Raw genomic sequence first — 18,033 nt, forward strand, 5'->3', positions numbered from 1 at the left:
TGGGACAATGAACGATTATCTCGCTTCTGACCACAGATAGAACCAGAATCTTTTCAGTAAATTTTTAGTTCTTGTGTAGACTTATAATTTACAATCATTTGGTGCAGAATTAGTCATGTGACTCAAAATTATGAAGTTAGTTAGACGGTTTCTTTAGAAAAGTGTATTAAAGTTCCAAGATCTATTAGATGATTGATAAAATACTTCTCATAGTATCTAGCGTTAGTGACTATATGAAATTCTAAGCATTTCCCAAGTAGCAAATGTAACTTATTGAACTTTCAAGATGTTATACAATTGATTTAGAAATGTTATTTATGTTAGATATGTTTAGAAATATATCATAAACTTGGTTGTGCAACTTATCACTGTTAAGTTACACAATACTACCGAAAAAATCACTGTAGAACAACTTTCAGTACATCTAAAACAATTGTGCAGTAAATAACCAACTTATTAATGTTTCACTAGAAGCTCTACAAAAAATTTCACATCGTCGTGTAAAACGGGAGTAACTATAACAATTGTGCAACTTATAAAAAACTTTCTAAACGGCTGTCATAATTATACCGGGCACAATATGTCGAAATTGCTCTTCCATTGAAACTTAACTTTGTATTTTTGTGTTGCCATTTGAAATTTGCTCAATTTCAATGGATTAACTAAGTTGTTGATTTTAATATTTTCATTTTTTGAGTTTCATAAAACGTTTGCCTTCAAACAGCAAAATGATAACATAATGTGATATTAATTAAAAATTGAATGAGTCGATATCATATTAGGATTTCAATCTGATGTTGCTATCATAATCAGATTTCAATTTGTTCTCATTTTGATGTTAGACTTTACTCGGAGATTGATGCACTGAATTTCGGTTAAACGACGTGAAAGCTACTTAAAAGACAAGAACTCTTAGTTCAAGATGTAGCTTCGTACTGACGGCTTGATGAATACAAGAGTTTAAATGGGTTTATCGTGAATGGAACATTTTGGAGCGATATTCTGACTCAATGGACGTTTCGATTCTTCAACATTCGAAGTATTTGAGTATGTTCTAGCTATTATGGTTCGGGCCGTGAAGAAAACTTCCTCGTCGGAAAGTTGTTAAATCCGGTATAAGCAGTTTTTAGCAAATTTTCGTGGTCCACGTGAAATGCCTCGTGCGTGCATATTTGCAAATAGTTTTATCTATGTATAAAAAGTATTTGAGTTGTTACAGTTAGACTGACAATTGATAATATAGACTAAAATGTGTATATTTTGTGGTTTAGTGATGATTTCGAAAAAGTTGTATCACATACTGCAAAAGTATTTCGTCGCTAATAACCGGTTATGATGGAAATTTATAAATCAAACGAAAAACGTGAAATATCATATATTTACTTATTATGATTATCCACAAATATGAAATGCTGCAACTGAATGCCATGCCATGAATTGATTGCCAAAACTAGTTGAATATTTTCATTGCATTTGAATTCCAGACTGGACTCTGACTGGACATTGAAAACTCAATTATCTCACGATTGTTCTTCATTGTATTGAGTGTTATTTGTTTCATGTGATTGATTATGAAACTTTATGTCACTCAACATGTCGCTGTTGATAAATAACAATAGGTACTTTTAAAATCGCACATTTAATATTCCATAATTTATGATCTGAAATCATCAAGACATGCTATCCACGAATGTTTCGGTATATTTTTTCGAAAATATCTTCAAAACTTCCAACACACTCTATTGTGACATTTTAGGTCGATATACTGTCATTGGTTTTCGCTCTCATGCTAATGCCTATTGCTTGGCAAGAGGTAAAAAAGCCTATGGTGTGTATTTGTTTTTTGGAAACAAATACACAGTTTCGAATACCTGTTTTTGACAAGAATGAATTTTGACCTTCTTTCATATCCGAGAAATTTTTGTGCATCAAAAGACACTGGGGTTTGTCATCTCTTGAACCGGGAATGTTCGCCATAACCTTTCCAAATTTGAATAACATTGCTATCTTTAAAAAAATCCTAAGTTTTCTGAAATTCGTTGAGTCGTCTTCGAGATAATTCAGTCGATGAAAAATGTGCGGCTAATAGGTTACGACACTTATATCATTGTATCTCCGGAAGTGACAGCCATTTACTTTTTGAACTTGATCCACAACTCATTAGTAGCTTCGAAACGAGCTTAGACTCAGCTCACTTCGAAAAAAATTGTGTGATATAAAAACAATGCGTTTTGTCGGTTACGTCGTTGATATCATTATATCTTCAGAACCAGAAGTGACAGCCATAGCAAAAGCTGTTCACGTCAAAACAACTTCCTTTTTTCTTTGAGAATTTATTCGTGGATTCTGTTCGGGTTAAAAACGTATCCGAAGGAAATCTCGATGAACATGAGAATATATGTCCTATGTGTAAATGACAAACTCTCTTTGTTTACTTTCTCTTTCGATTATTTCGGTACACTTAGCAATCCTTCTCCCTAACTATTTGCAGAGAATAATTACTAAAACTATCGTATTTTTATCTACACTGAAAAAATTATCGAAAAATACAGAAATATTCCATAATAATTGAAAGAAAAAGTAAACAAAGAGATACTGCAATTTGCACTTGGGCCCTAATCTAATGTTCATTTAGGCATACTTATACTTATCCAGCAAACTGCAGTTCAAGGCTGGGTTCCTCCAAAAACCGTGTTTTTTTCAATTCCACTTATTGTTGAAACAATATTCCGAAATTATTCTTTATAATACTCTAAAAAAAATCTATTTTCTTCAATATGGCGGCTCTGAACTTCAATATGGCCGCTGCTTAAACTTGTTCGATTTGCTGGTGGGTGTCATCATTTCTTGAAAACCAATAATCGGAAAGCAAAAAGCAAACCAGTTTCATATTCTGTTTTGAATAGGCTATAGTCGGAACTAGAATTAAAAATTTCCACTGAGTAAAAACAAAATGGCAGCCATTTCGACTCTTTTCTTGCAGTTTTAATTGATAATAGTTTCGAACCGTGTATATTTTTTTTGAGAGCAAGCCTCCAGTTCGAGTTCTAGTTTTCATAAATCTATGGAAAAAGACGCACGAGCGTTCATGCTTTAAAGCTACGTTTAAATTGAATGATTTGCGGTACAGATTGGTCCATCATCCCCCATATTCTCTTGACCTGGCCCCCAGCGACTATTATCTATTTTCAAAGAAGTTTTTTGTCGAATGCTGAGGTTATTGCTGAAACGGAAACCTATTTTGAAGGTCTTGACTAATCTTTTTTTCCGAAGGGTTTCAAAAAGTTGGAGGACCGCTGGGTCAAGTGTAATCGACTGTTTATTTGTTAGGTACGGTACTCTCTCCATGTAATAACTTTTTTAAATAACAATGAATATTGTTGGATGTATTTGGTTCATGTTGATACGTGCAAAAGTTTTGGAATACGAGTGACACCCAGTTAAAAAAATGCGGTTTCGAGAGAAAACCGATCAAAGTTTTCATTCGCGACTAATCGTGTCTGGACGCGCACCGTTCCCCTTTGTTTTCTACCAACTTCTCGGCCGCGTGTACTAGGGACTAATTCTATATAATTTCTAAAAGTATTTTCTAGAAATTTATTGAAAAAAAAATTTTCAGGTGTTTTAAACACTGTTTGGAGGAACCTGGCCTTAAGGCTTGCATGTGACCAAATTCTAACAGATGAATTTTGGAACAAAACAAATTTGCCGTTAGTTCAATACAAGATTAAATTTTTTTATTCGTTTAATTGTGCATTTTAAATCATCTTAAAACTAATTACAGCTGATTAAGAAGGCTGCCTGAAAAAAAACTACCAACTTTTGAGTATACTTCAGCCGTTCGGGTCTTTGCAGACTTCTCTTCAACCGATTTACACGCTTTTGTCCAAGAATTTTGAAATTTCTCCATAGTTGTATATTGCTGTTTATATTAAGAGAGTTTTCTCTAAACACAAGAGCTCAATACCGCTCGATAGATCGCAACTTTAGACAGTTAGATGAATTTGTTTCTTTCGGTACAACATGGACTCCGTTCGCTTTATACCATTCCAAAACATCTTTGGCGTAGTGGCAAGATGCCAAACCAAACCAGAATAGCGAGGAAGGGAGCGTCATGGCTACGTAGGTATGGTAACAATCGTTTCTTTAGGCATTCTTCACTGTATACTACTTTGTTTGCCGTTCCGGTAGTGATTAGGCGTTGGATTGCTTGACCACAGCTGCACATTACATGCTAAACCGAATATTTTTTGGGAAACTGTCTTTTTCTTCCTTCCTGAAATGCTCCTCTACGCTGTTCCGTTGCATGGCAGTATAAAAAGAAAGCTGTTTATTGTCTTCCAGCACAAAATTTCCATGGTCCATTATCGCTGTGCCAAATATTTGCGATGCAACTTGCGAGACCACACTGTGGACAGTGCTAAACCAAGCTTTTTTGTATGTTTCCTTACTGACAGATTCGGTTTTTTTGCTCTTGCTCTTCTTTCGACGCCATCGTCGATCTAAAAGCTTGTAGTATCATCAAAAATAAATTTTAAATGTGTAAACAGACATACAGATGAGCATGAATTTAGCGAGGCATCTCTCGCCGATGATAACGCAAATAGGTGAATAATTTGTTTCTAATCAGTTACGGTAATTTTGAATTTGTTGCTCATTTTTTTAAGTACTTCGCTAAGTTCATATGAAGTTAGCGAAGCCCCCATTCCAAATATGCTTCAAAACAAATCGAAGCCCAGTAAATAATTTGTTGCTAATTAGTTACGGTAGTTTTGAATTTGCTGCTCAATCTTTTATTTATTTCTTCAAGTGCTTCGCTATGTTCATATGAGGTTAGCGAAGTACTCAAAAATACAAAAAAGGCGGGTAGGTAATGTCAGAGACATAACTGGATGTCGTGAATACGAAAACAACTGACATGTTCCTTAACACTACTGAATATCAATTAGTTGATCAATTGTATGAATTATGCAAGCATTCCCCTTTTTCACATTTTTTGCAAAAACAAAGAAGGCTTCATTTGATCTCGATTACTGTGGATTTCACACAGCGAAAAGTGCACAAATCTGATCAACCTGTTCTAGATTTATACTAAACTGAGGATATTTACCTTCGATTTGCGAGTAAGAAATTCTAATAGCTCTTTAGAAAACTTTTAGAGCCATTAGAACGGCTGATTTTGTGTAATGCTCTCCACCGTTGTTTTTTCACCAATGCTAATGACTGGCAGCTGTGACGTAATCGCTCTTGTCGGAAGCGAAACTAGCTTTGCAAACGACACACAATACATCTGCTAGCAGTGGCGATAAAATCCAAACTGATCCAATTTTTGTTAAGAGGTTTCTTTTTACGTGTTTTCGTCTGTAGCTTTACCACTAATGGGCGATCTTAACGGATATAAAAATAGCAGCATATAGAATTTTAATTTCGATTATTTAATTTCGGATTTGCATTTCAATGAAAAAAACTATCAAGATGCTGTACGGGATTCATTCTTGCCTTTCAGAAGGACCAAATTGTGGTACTCACTACGATATAAAGCACTGTTCGGAACATTTTTTTTCGAAAGATTTGTTGTACAACAGCAGATATTTTGTTCTCTTCCTCAGAACGCGTTCTGATTAACTGGCGTTGATATGGGTCAAATGAGACAGGTTTTTCAATAGTGTACTATTGAAATACTTCAATGCTGTTACTATACACGTTTAAGTTGAAATATTTCGATTCTCTTGGTAGTTAGATTATATAAATCCTATCGCAGATCACTGAGCTATGAGCTTTAAAAATACGAGAAAGGCAAACGCGCCTTATGAATTATTCTCTTTGATACTCGTTTATACCAAACATTTCAGAAAAGTTTAATTTTGAATTATTTGAGATTATGTCACACAACTGAAAATTTTATCATAAAATTGTGATCATATTTCCGATTACGTGTAGCAAAAATTATGTTGATTCGTTAGATACAACAAGAGATATTCACGATCAAAAACTTATCACTCTCTCAGAGGGTAAATTTTGAAAATGCACCCCATAGTAAAGTAAGTCGTATTCACGACAGAAAATTGAGCAGCAAATTCAAAATTACCGTAACTAATTAGCAACAAATTATTCACCTATTTGCGTTATCATCGAGGAGAGATGCCTCGCTAAGTTCACGCTCATGACATACAGTTTGCGAAATATTTCACGCAATAATCCAGATATTTTATACGCATTTAGGGGTCTTCAAATTTTATCGCTAACGAACCTTACTGCTTTGTAGTTATCAAATTGTTACCAAATATTACAAAAACTTCGCATATAAATATTCAATTTAACAATTCGTGTTTGAAAATCCGATTTATCGTTCTGCATAAAGTGAATAATAAAAAATCTAAAATCTGATTATGTCAACGTCTTTAGTATTTAGCTTCTCACGGCACGAAATCGTTTGAATATCCATTTTTTGTTGTTTTTGATTTGTTTCGCTCATCTAGCAAACCCCTTCGGAGTTATCGTGCGAAAGGCACTAAGTTCAGAGACGGCGGTCCATTTGCCGACCACTGATTATTAGCTTTTCCACAACGGTAATTTGATTGTTTGTAGCAGGTGGTGCTGGTGCTAGTGGCTAACTAGTTACAGCGACCACCATGCGTGTTTATGAAAGTAATGCACCTGTCGTGTTCACACTGTTATGACGTCGATTGTGAACTCGCATCCAAACTCATCTAGTAAAGGTAGAACGCGAAAATAGCAATATTTGCCACTTGATCTCGAACACCGTATCGCATTGATCATCGTGAAAGTTCGAGCAGAATTCGACGTGGACATTTCAAAAGGGCCTTAAAATAATTGACAGATTCTCTTTGTTTAATTTCTCTTTCGATTATATCTGCATTATTACGCAATTGTTCGTTACATGTATGATACTATTACAAAGCTGGAGATATTTTCTTTCATTTTATATGCATATTTGGTAAGTGAACGTCAAAATTCAGGTGTTATTAACAGAAGAGAAAGTAAACAAAGAGAATCTCTCATTGGTTTATGTGCCCTAATGAAATGTTCGCGTCGAATTATGCGCTATAGAATCTGTTTTGCATATCATTATCGGAGGGGGTCAAGTCACACATGGCGATTTGTATATGCATCCAATGATGAGCTGAATAATATAAACTCATGTTTCCGATTGTCGATAAGGTGGCGTTCTAGTTTGGATGGGAAGCCTCCGAGCATCGGCTGGTGTTTGTTTGTTAGAACCTGACTTTTGCATTCCCATTATGTAAGTGCCAATAGCAGCAGATGTGATTCTCGCTGTTTTGTACTAGCGTTGGATCCGCAAAAAAAAAATCTCACCGGTCAAACCCCGTCCATCATTGATAAGATTTCGCTTCCAACAGTACTCAAATTCATCAAAACATTGCGCGGGAAGAGCAATTGCAAACATAAAAACAACGAGGCTAGATTATCACAACTGATATCTCCCTGGGTGTGTGTGTGTGACCAGTCTAATACTGGGGAGTGTTTTGCGGTGCTTCACTTCGGCTCAAGGTGATATTTCGTCAACAACGTAGTAATAATGTTTTTTTTCTGTGTGGAGCAGGATGAAGTGTTGTTTTTATTTAATCAGTAACCGAGGGGTTGTTGATAGTCGTCAAGGGGAAAAATGCTTTTTTGTTGGCTAATCGAATTCCGATCCACTACAAAGTTTCAAGAGTGCTTTATATTGTGTTTTTCGAGAAGATTGAATACTTAGAACGTTTCCAATATGGTGTTTCACTTTTTCGATGCGCTTCCAGTGGTCGAATGATTTGTGACAGCAGCTTTTTTTACCAAGTGTTTAACATGTCTATTGTGCATGGTTCAAGTCTCTGAAATTTACTGTTTGGCGATAGCTCGGAAATAGTAAACCAGGTATACTAACAAAGAAAACGCGATTATTGGTGCACCTTGCAGCACGTAAACTTTTCAGAACACAAATCTTATTAGTCGGAAAGTTCAACAAAGCATCGATGTTTCACCGACAACTACAATAAAAGATATTAATGACTGAATGTTTTCTATGGAATACTGAAACAAGATCTCATATGAAAAACGATTCTCGGATTTTTTAGGCGTACGTCATCTCTACATTTGATCTTCTATTTACACTTTGACGTAGTTGGTTGGTAACATCTTCTGTTCGAAAGAACTATAGGCGCATACACTTTCTTACTAAAAAAAATCACCTCTGTATTTGTTCTACAACAAATCAAACATCGAATTTAACCTTTTTTCAATACTAAAGTTATCGAAAGCTTGAAAATCGAAACAGAAACCACTCATGGGATCTATTTTATCGCTGGACCATATTTGCAATTCCAATGCGCTGATGAACAAATATTTTTTTAAAGGCGATTTGCAAATACTCATAAGATATCGATCAACGTTTTTCGAAATAGGGGACCTAAATGCAAAACATGTCCAGTGAAAATGTGGAAAAAATAATCGGAATAAGAAAATACTTGATATTTATCTTTTGCTTGTTATTTTTCAGTTCCTTCTCCCAATAGTCCAACTTGTTCCTTTTCCGTGAGAAACCGCTCTACATTTGATCTGGTTCTAACGGATCAATATCACATTTGTAGTGAACTCATTACTCATGCAGACTCAGAATCAGATCATCTTCCTGTAACATTTATAATTTTCAATGAAGCAATCATTAATCTAATTAGTTCTATATTCAACTTTCATAGAGTTAATTGGATTGAATACCGATCACGCATTGAATATCATTTTAGTCCCCAAAGCTCAAATTTACTTCAGTTCTCCTATTATCGATGACGAATCTTCTGCTGCTCATTCATTTGAAGAATACATACAAAATGAAATTAAACATAGGTTTACTCGCTTAAAGAATTTAACAAACCATGTTTTGAATTTTTCTGGAAGCTAAGGTTCTTAAGAAACCTCAGCAACCAACTTCTGCTTCCAAGGAAGGAAATCAACTACTTCTTACCTACGGCGAAAAAGTTCAAAAACTCAGCAGTTTGAGAGCGTTCACAACGCTAATTGGAACGTTGTGGGTCCTATTGAAAAAGACGTCTGGGTAAGTGGTGCCCTCTGGCGGTCAAAGCATAAAAATTTTCGATCTTAAAAAATCATCATAGATGAAACCTTCGAAATCGAAATTTTTTTTGAAAGCAAAAGTCTTAGAATTGCACGAAACGTCGAAATTTAGTGCCATCTCGAAAATTTTTTTTGAATTCGAAAAATTTTGAGATTTTCGAAATCGAAAAAAAAAATTTGTTGATTCCAAATAGCTTAGAATTGTCTGAAACGTCGAGATCTAGTTAAAGCAGTAGCGTCTAGTGACAAAATTTACGGGTTGAGTTCGTTGTAAGTGAAAACTAAAGATTGAGGAATGAGCATTCGCTTATGTTTTCCAATACAATGGAATAACGATATACGTTTGGATGGGAATTCGTTATTAAACATCGATACAATAGAAGAGTTCGGTGCCTCGCACGTAGAGCGAATCTGTAAATAATTTCATCAAGAAAACCGCCTCGACGTTGCAACTGAGACAGCAACTCGTTTTCAACTGCCATAAGCATAAGCCACTGAAGCCTCTCCTGAAGATGTGCAAACAGGTTCTCATAGAATCAAACGTGATAGAGAGAACAAGTCTCAGAGCTGAGCTGAGTAATTCTTTTTTATGTGCACTGAGAAGACACTAATCTCGTTTTCGCTTGAGAAAACTGAAACTGACCCAAGGTAATTTCACCAAACAAACACTATTAATAAAACTGTGTTGGATTCGCAACGAGATCTGAGCAAACCTAATATAAAAAACCAGGTTCGAAACTGACTCAATTTTCAGTTCAACAATGTTGAAACTAGCCTCAAACAAACGGTTTGACTGTAGTTAGAGTGGAAACTCCAGCGAAAACGATATTAGGATAGAGAGGTCTGCAATTTCTCATGTATCATTTGAGTAGAACCACTCGACGAGCTCGGCTCACTGTCAGTTTCAGTCTTTTGAGACAAAACAACATGCGTGTGCTCGCTACATGCGTCGTAACTATGCCAATACTTGTTTGAAAAAAAGTTACAGTATGATCAATATTGAGCAATTTTGCTGCATATCCAGTGATTCTTAAAAAAAGATAGTGAAAATCACTTAGAATTATTGCTTAGAATTTATTTAGTTTTTATATTTTCTCATCCCATAAAGCAATAAATTCAATTGAAGTAAGAAACTCGGCTTTTCTGGGAAGATTTTGAGAAAATCGAAATCGAAATTTTTGGTCGTCAATATCTTATAATTGCATGAAATTATTTCGTGATAATACAAAATTTCTACGTTTCATAATTCCTAGAGTCGAGATATTTAAAAAAAAAAGAGGAATGTATTGCCAAGACTTTGCTTTTTATGTCCCTCGTGGGATCGGAGGAAAGGCTACAAGCACTTCTGTAGGCTTTTTTTCTTTATATATTTGGCCGTTGATGGTGCCAGTCTTTATGTTAGGCTTACTAAATTAACCGCACCCACAGATCGCCTGCCGCACGAGGTACCTCTTGGTAAACCATTCGACCTTCTTCTTCTGAAAGTTCTACGGAATTTCCAGACGGGACTTTTTGATGAAAAACTTCAAAACGGTTTTGAACGAACCAACGTTGGCCTCTTTCCGAATCAAAAGGATCGGATGAAGTAATTCCTTATCTGTTGCCAGCTCGCCGCGGGGTCGTCTGATGCTTCTTGAGCGAAACACAACAAGATCCTGGCAAATTTTCAATTTCAAAATACACCAAGGTCTTTTTTATGCGAATTTTCAGAGTTATGCGAAGTTTCAGAGTTATGCGGTTTTATTATGCGAATTTTCAGAGTTATGCGGTTTCCTTTCTGCGGTTTTTTTTATGCGAAGATTCAGAGTTATGCGGTTTTTTAAGCGAATTTTCAGAGTTATGCGGTTTTTTATGCGGTACATAAACTCGCATAAAAAAAGATTTCAGTGTACTTTCGGTTAAGAAAATGTTACCGAATAAACGACGTAAACGTTGAAGTTCTGTTTTTTTTAATATCTTACTCAATCGGTAAATTATTGGACCTATCCGAATTTGAGTAAAAAGTCATAAAGATACTATTTGAATGACAAGAGAAATGAGTTTTTGACGAATTTCGTGCTTAATCGTATTCGCAGTTGGCAACACTCTCTCAGATTTGAATAAAAGGGTTATGCAATCACTGTGAAAACCGACTTTCGAACCGAGGCCTGTAGAGCCTAGTTCGACCTAGTTCGTCGAGTACACAAAATGTCTGTGTGTGTATGTAACGTTTTTTCGCACACACTTTTCTCGAAAATTGCTGGATCGATTTTCACAAACTTTGATTCGAATGAAAAGTCTTGTGGTGTTATACAAAATTCCTGAATATTATTTGGATCCGACTTCTGGTTCCGGAAATATGGGGTAAAACGGGTAAAACATTGTTCAAATAAGTGCACCAACTTTTCTCGAAGATTACTAAACCGTTTTTCACAAACTTAGATTCAAATTGAAAGTCTTGTGATTGCATTCAAAATTCCTGAATTTTGTTCGGGTCTGACTTCTGGTTCAGGAGTCACGGGATAAAATGTGAAAAATATGAAAATATGCGTGTTACTTACTACGTAAGTAACGTTTTTTGCACAAACTTTTCTCGTAGAAACCTGGATCGATTTTTACTAACTTAAACTCAAATTAACGGTCTTCAGGTCCTCTACAAAATTTCTCAATTTCACCCGAATTCGACTTCCGGTTCCGGTATTAATGGTATTAGTGTAAAAATTCCAATTTCAAATTACTTACTCACTTTTCCCAGAGATGGCATGGCCGATTTCTACAAACTTTAAATGAATGATCTTTTGACTCTATTCAGAACTTCTGAATTCATCAGGATCCGACTTCCGGTTCCGGAATTATAGGGTAAAGTTTGTTAAAAATTTTATACCATCACTTAAAGGGCAAAGCAAAAAACGTAAAAAAAATTTTTTTCCTTAAATTTACGTTTCGTCTTAGACTCATCAGTATGTAGCAGTTTATGTTGAACGGCTAGAGAGATGTAAAGTTAATGCTATTTGCAAAACACTTTTTATATATTATACCTAAGTGTAATATCAACACTGACGTCTCGGACGAAACAAGTTTCGACTTGCTAGCCGTACAGATTGTGGTAATTTCTTAATTTCTAAATCGACATCAAAACTACTTCGAACGGTAGTCATTATCAGTAGACGGCCAAACAAAGCGATTCCGATGATTCTTTCAAGAATCGAAGGAAATTATTTTGAAGAATACCACAGTATTATATATGGCATCAGGGTCATTTTGCCGAAAGCCGTTCCGCCGAAAGGGTCATATCGCCGAAAGGATCATTTCGCCGAATGACATTTTGCCGAATTGGCCACTTTGCCGATTCCTGCAATTCTCTTAATATTATAAATGGAATTATTTAAAATAAACACAAATAATTGATAATACCTCAGAACGGAGCCATCTTGACTTCGGTATGTGGCTGTGCCACATCAGTTATACAGGAGGCATAATAGTACAAATAATAATATGATGTATTCGAAATTACCCTTTCGGCGAAATCACCCTTTCGGCGAAACGACTTTCTGCGAAATGACCTATTCGGCGAAAAGACTCCCGGCGAAATGGCTTTCGGCGAAATGGCTTTCGGCGAAATGACCCGCTCTCTTATATATGATAGTATGGTTGCTATGAGAAAGACATCATTACACCACTAGGTGGAATGAAAGTTTGTTTTTTCAAATAGTTATTTCCGAAAAATGACAATTTTTTCAAAAAATTGTTGTACTAGTGATTTTTACAAATCAGTTCAATTTTCTAATGAAGAAGGCTGAAAAAATCTTTATAAATCTTTATTTATAATCGATTTTCCCCGTTTTTGATTTTTATAAAATTTTGGTCCCAAGATAGGTGATTATATTCCTTACCAACCGTTCATGAATTGCAAGATAGGCACTTTAAAGTAAAAAACCAGTAAAGTAAATCATATAATACTGTGGTATTCTTCAAAATAATTTTCTTCGATTCTTAAAACAATAACCGAAATCGGTTTGTTTGACCGTCTACTGATAAAAACTATCAATTAGGAAAGATTTGAGGTTGATTTAGAAAACTTTTTACAGGTTTTCGCCCTTTTCAGTGATGGTATAAAATTTTTAACACACTTTACTCTATATATCCGGATGTGGAAGTCGGATCCGGATGAAATTCAGGAATTACGTATATTACGACCACAGAGCCTTTCATTTGAACTTAAGTTTGTAAAAATCGGTCGCGGTTCTATGAGAAAAGTTAGAACACATATTTTCATTTTTTTGTACATTTTTCCCCATAACTCCGGAACCGGAGTCGGATCCAAATAATATTCAGAAATTTTGTATGGGACTACAAGACCATTCATTTGAATGTAAGTTTGTGAAAATCGGTTCAGCCTTCTCCTAGAAAATTTAGTGCAAAAAAAACCATATACACACATACAAACACACATACACACACAGACATTTTGCGTACTCGACGAACTGAGTCGAATGGTATATGACACTCGGTTCAAAAGTCGGTTTTCATAGTAATTGCATAACCTTTCTATATGAGAAAGGCAAAAAGTTCTTATAAAGAACTGTTTCTTTTTCGAATTTAATATTTAACCAGTATCTTTTTATCGAAAACTAAACTAAACTGAGAAGCATTATCATCCAAGATTCCAAGGAAAATCAATTTGTGAGGAAATTATACCGAATACCCTAGTGCTAGTGGCCCAATATTGGTATAAAGTTTGGCACTTTTCAAAAGACAGCCTTGATTAATTTTGGAAAAACAAAATATTAAAAGTGACTTTTTGTGACAAATTTTATTCAAATCTGAGATGGTGCTACCATCTTTTGTTCAAGTTGGCGCTAAATTCGTCCTAAATATCATTCGACTCAGTTTGTGATCACAACATGTCTGTGTGTTTGTATAAATGTGTGTAACTAAATTATGCTCTCGATCTTCTCGGAGATAGCTAAACGAATTTTCGAAAACTTAGAAAGGTTTCGTGATCCAACAGCCTGCCATTAAATTTCATTCTAATCGGAATTCTGGTTTCGAAGTAACGGGGTAAAATGTGCAGAAAATATTTTCTCAGAGATCGTTTCAGCGACTTTCACAAACTCCGGTTCAATGAGTGGAAACGAATTCAAAACCGACTAACAATAGCCACATCTGGACCAGAGGAAATTATCTCCAAAGTCTTATAGTCGAATCCACTCAGACTAAACAATGCGTATTTCCCTGAACATTGACCACAGGACCAGTCTCTGGTTGGTCTAATAAATACTAAACGAAGCTTCAAAAGAAAGCTAGTCCAGTCAGAAGCTAGGTGCTTCCAATTAACGTTAACTGTGCTTCTTGAATCGATTTATAGATGACTTCAAATATACATTTCAAACAAAATTGTTACTGCATCTAACAGAGTCTAGGAATATATACTCTAAACAGATGAAATTTTTCAATCATATAAATTTGTTCAGTGTGAAAACCATTTAAACCAGTTTCCACTCTTCACAAAAAAAGGATTATTCTTCTGAACTAAAACAATACAAGATGAATACTCACTTACTGGAACTTCAGCGCCAAAAATAGCAATAGGTGATGAGCTAGATAAAGTGTATTGAAATTAACGAAATCAGTCTAAACTATTTCGGATTGTTTGTAAACGACTAGTTTTTTTTTTTCATAAATACGTTTATTTCTTAAGGCAGTTTACATAAGTTTTTCTTCGCCGTAGCATCACTTTTACATAATATTCTTATCCTAATTTAATTCTAACATAGTCACAACGTTTTGCATTTATTAAAACATATTCTCTTATTACTTAAATATCATCTTAGGTAACTCGTCATTAATTATGAAATCTACTCGGAAATATTATTTGAACCAAACGATTAACTTCTATAAATTATAAAATAAGCTGTTATTTTCAGACATTTTGTTAATAATTTCATAAACTGTTTCGAGTTTGTTTGTATCATTACATTATTTTTATTCTAATTTAGCTATTGGTTGAACTCATGGACGCAGCTGGGATCAGAACTAAGTCTTGAAAGGGGCCTTTATTAAATTGAAACTCCAGTTTTCTTTATGAAATGATAAATAAGATTCATGTATGAAAGGTCACGACAAGCAAGAATGTCTCGAACTGGGATATTGGATAGTCTACCTTGGGTACGCAAAGAATTTATTAGTTGAGATCTGACATCACGATACTCCACGCATGTCCAAACGACATGATCAATATCTCGATAACCTTCGCCACAAGCACAATGATTAGTCTCGGAGAGCCCAATTCGAAGGAGATGTGCATCTAACGTGTAGTGATTGGACATGAGTCTAGACATCACACGAATGAAATCTCTACTCACATCCAGTCCCCTGAACCATGCCTTTGTCGATATTTTCGGAATAATTGAGTGCATCCACCGACCCAGATCATCTTTATCCCAAGAAGCTTGCCAGCTGGCAAGTGTTCTTTGGCGAGACGAGCTATAGAATTCGTTGAAAGCAATTGGTCTCTCATAAATTTCACCCTCAATAGCACCACGTTTGGCTAAAATATCGGCTCTTTCATTGCCAGGAATGGAGCAATGAGCCGGGACCCAGACTATAGTGATTAGATAATTATTGTTCAATATGTCGTTCAGGCACTGTTTTATTTTGCCCAGGAAAAACGGTTCAGTCTTGCCAGTCATGTTTGAGCGAATGGCTTCAATTGCACTCAGACTATCTGTGAAGAGGAAATAATGGTTTGGAATTAATGTGACGATTACACTCAAACTATAATGAACTGCTGCTAGCTCTGCTATATAAACAGATGCAGGTTCTTGAAGCCTAAATGAGGCCGAAACATTATTGTTGAACATACCAAACCCTGTCGCTTCTTCAATTCGCGATCCGTCCGTGTAAAACATTTTCTCAGAGTCAATATGCCTGAACTTACTTGAAAATATTTTTGGGATTTCCGTCGAACGTAGATGATCCGGGATTCCACGCACTTCGCGCTGCATGGATGTATCGAAAAATAAAGTTGAGTCAGGGACATTTAGGAGGCTGACACGGATAGGAATATATCTTGAAGGGTTGATTTCCTGTGACATATGGTTAAAATATACTGTCATGAATTTTGTTTGAGATCGAAGCTCGACTAGTCGTTCGAAATTATTAATTACCATGGGATTCAGCACCTCACATCTTATTAGCAGGCGTGATGAAAGCTCCCAAAATCGATCTTTTAATGGAAGAACTCCCGCCAGAACTTCAAGACTCATTGTATGTGTCGAATGCATGCACCCTAAAGCAATTCGCAAACAACGATACTGAATTCGCTCCAGTTTGATAATATGAGAGTTTGCAGCGGAACGAAAGCAAACGCATCCATATTCCATCACTGAAAGTATCGTTGTCTGATACAATTTTATTAGATCTTCCGGATGAGCACCCCACCAAGATCCTGTTATTGTTCGAAGAAAATTTACTCTTTGTTGGCATTTTGTTATCAGAAACCTAATGTGTCCTCCCCACGTGCATTTGGAATCGAACCACACCCCGAGGTATTTAAAAGTTAAAACCTGTTGGATCATTCTTCCCATCATATGGAGCTGAAGCTGCGCGGGATCATGCTTTCTTGAAAAGACGACTAACTCTGTTTTCTCCGCAGAGAATTCGATACCAAGATGAACAGCCCAATCGGACAAGTTATCTAAGGTATCTTGCAATGGTTTATGCAGATCAATAGCTTTGGGTCCAGTAACTGAAACCACGCCATCATCTGCCAATTGTCTTAGTGTACATGGGGTTACTAGACAGCTGTCAATGTCATTTACGTAAAAATTATAGAGGAGCGGACTGAGGCATGAGCCTTGCGGGAGACCCATGTAACTATTTCTGAGTGTTGCCAAATCGCCATGTGAAAATGCATGTGTTTCTCTGACAAAAGGTTGTGCAAATAATTATTTATAACCGCTGGGAGTCCATTTTGGTGAAGCTTGTCTGAAAGAACATCAATGGAAACTGAATCAAATGCTCCTTTAATGTCTAAAAATACAGATGCCATTTGTTGCTTTTGAGCGAAGGCAATTTGGATGTCAGACGAAAGTAATGCAAGGCAATCATTCGTCCCTTTATTTCTACGGAAGCCAAACTGAGTATCTGACAACAAACCGTTCGTCTCGACCCAAGTGTCGAGACGTCGTAGAATAATTTTTTCGAACAATTTTCTGATGCAGGACAACATCGCAATGGGTCTATATGAGTTGTGATTGGAAGCTGGTTTCCCCGGTTTTTGAATGGCGATAACTTTCACTTGTCTCCAGTCAGGTGGAACAATATTTTGCTCAAGAAACTTGTTGAACAATTCCAACAAACGTCTTTTTGCGAGGTTGGGCAGATTCTTCACCAAGTTGAATTTAATTCTGTCCAACCCTGGAGCGTTATTGTTACAAGACAAGAGTGCTATAGAAAATTCCATCATTGAAAATGGGTTATTAATAAAACCATTATTTGGAGGAGATTCCCGTATAATGCTCTGCGTAGGAACAGAATCTGGGCAAACTTTCCTAGCAAAGTCAAATATCCATCGGTTCGAGTATTCATCACTCTCATTGCCCACGGTACGATTCCTCATTCGTCTGGCCGTGTTCCAAAGAGTGCTCATTGAGGTATCTCTTGACAAACCTTCGACAAAATGTCTCCAATAGCTACATTTTTTGGCTCGAAGTATGCTCTTGTACTTGGTTTCTAAAACCATAAGTTTTTCAAAATTCTGAGGAGTTCCTCCTCCCCGTTTTAGAAACGTCTTGCAAGCATTTTGTTTTGCGAGTTTAGCCTCTGAGCACTCTTTGTCCCACCAGGGGTTGGGAGGCCTTCTGTTAGTCGTTGGCCCAGGAAAGCGTTTAGTTTGGGATTGTTCTGCTGCCTCCAGAATCGAACAAATGAGGAAGTCATATTCTTCAAGTGGAGGGAGCT

The 18,033-nt window shown here is 36.1% G+C and overlaps 1 protein-coding gene across 5 annotated transcripts in view; it reads left to right on the forward strand.

Annotated features, from left to right (window-relative positions):
* Nucleotides 1-18,033, forward strand: part of LOC131427498 (regulator of gene activity) — an 80,419-nt gene that overhangs the window by 38,767 nt on the left and 23,619 nt on the right. The window lies entirely within an intron of this gene.

The sequence above is a fragment of the Malaya genurostris genome, chromosome 2 (genome assembly GCF_030247185.1).
Source record: "Malaya genurostris strain Urasoe2022 chromosome 2, Malgen_1.1, whole genome shotgun sequence".
Lineage (NCBI taxonomy): Eukaryota > Metazoa > Arthropoda > Insecta > Diptera > Culicidae > Malaya > Malaya genurostris.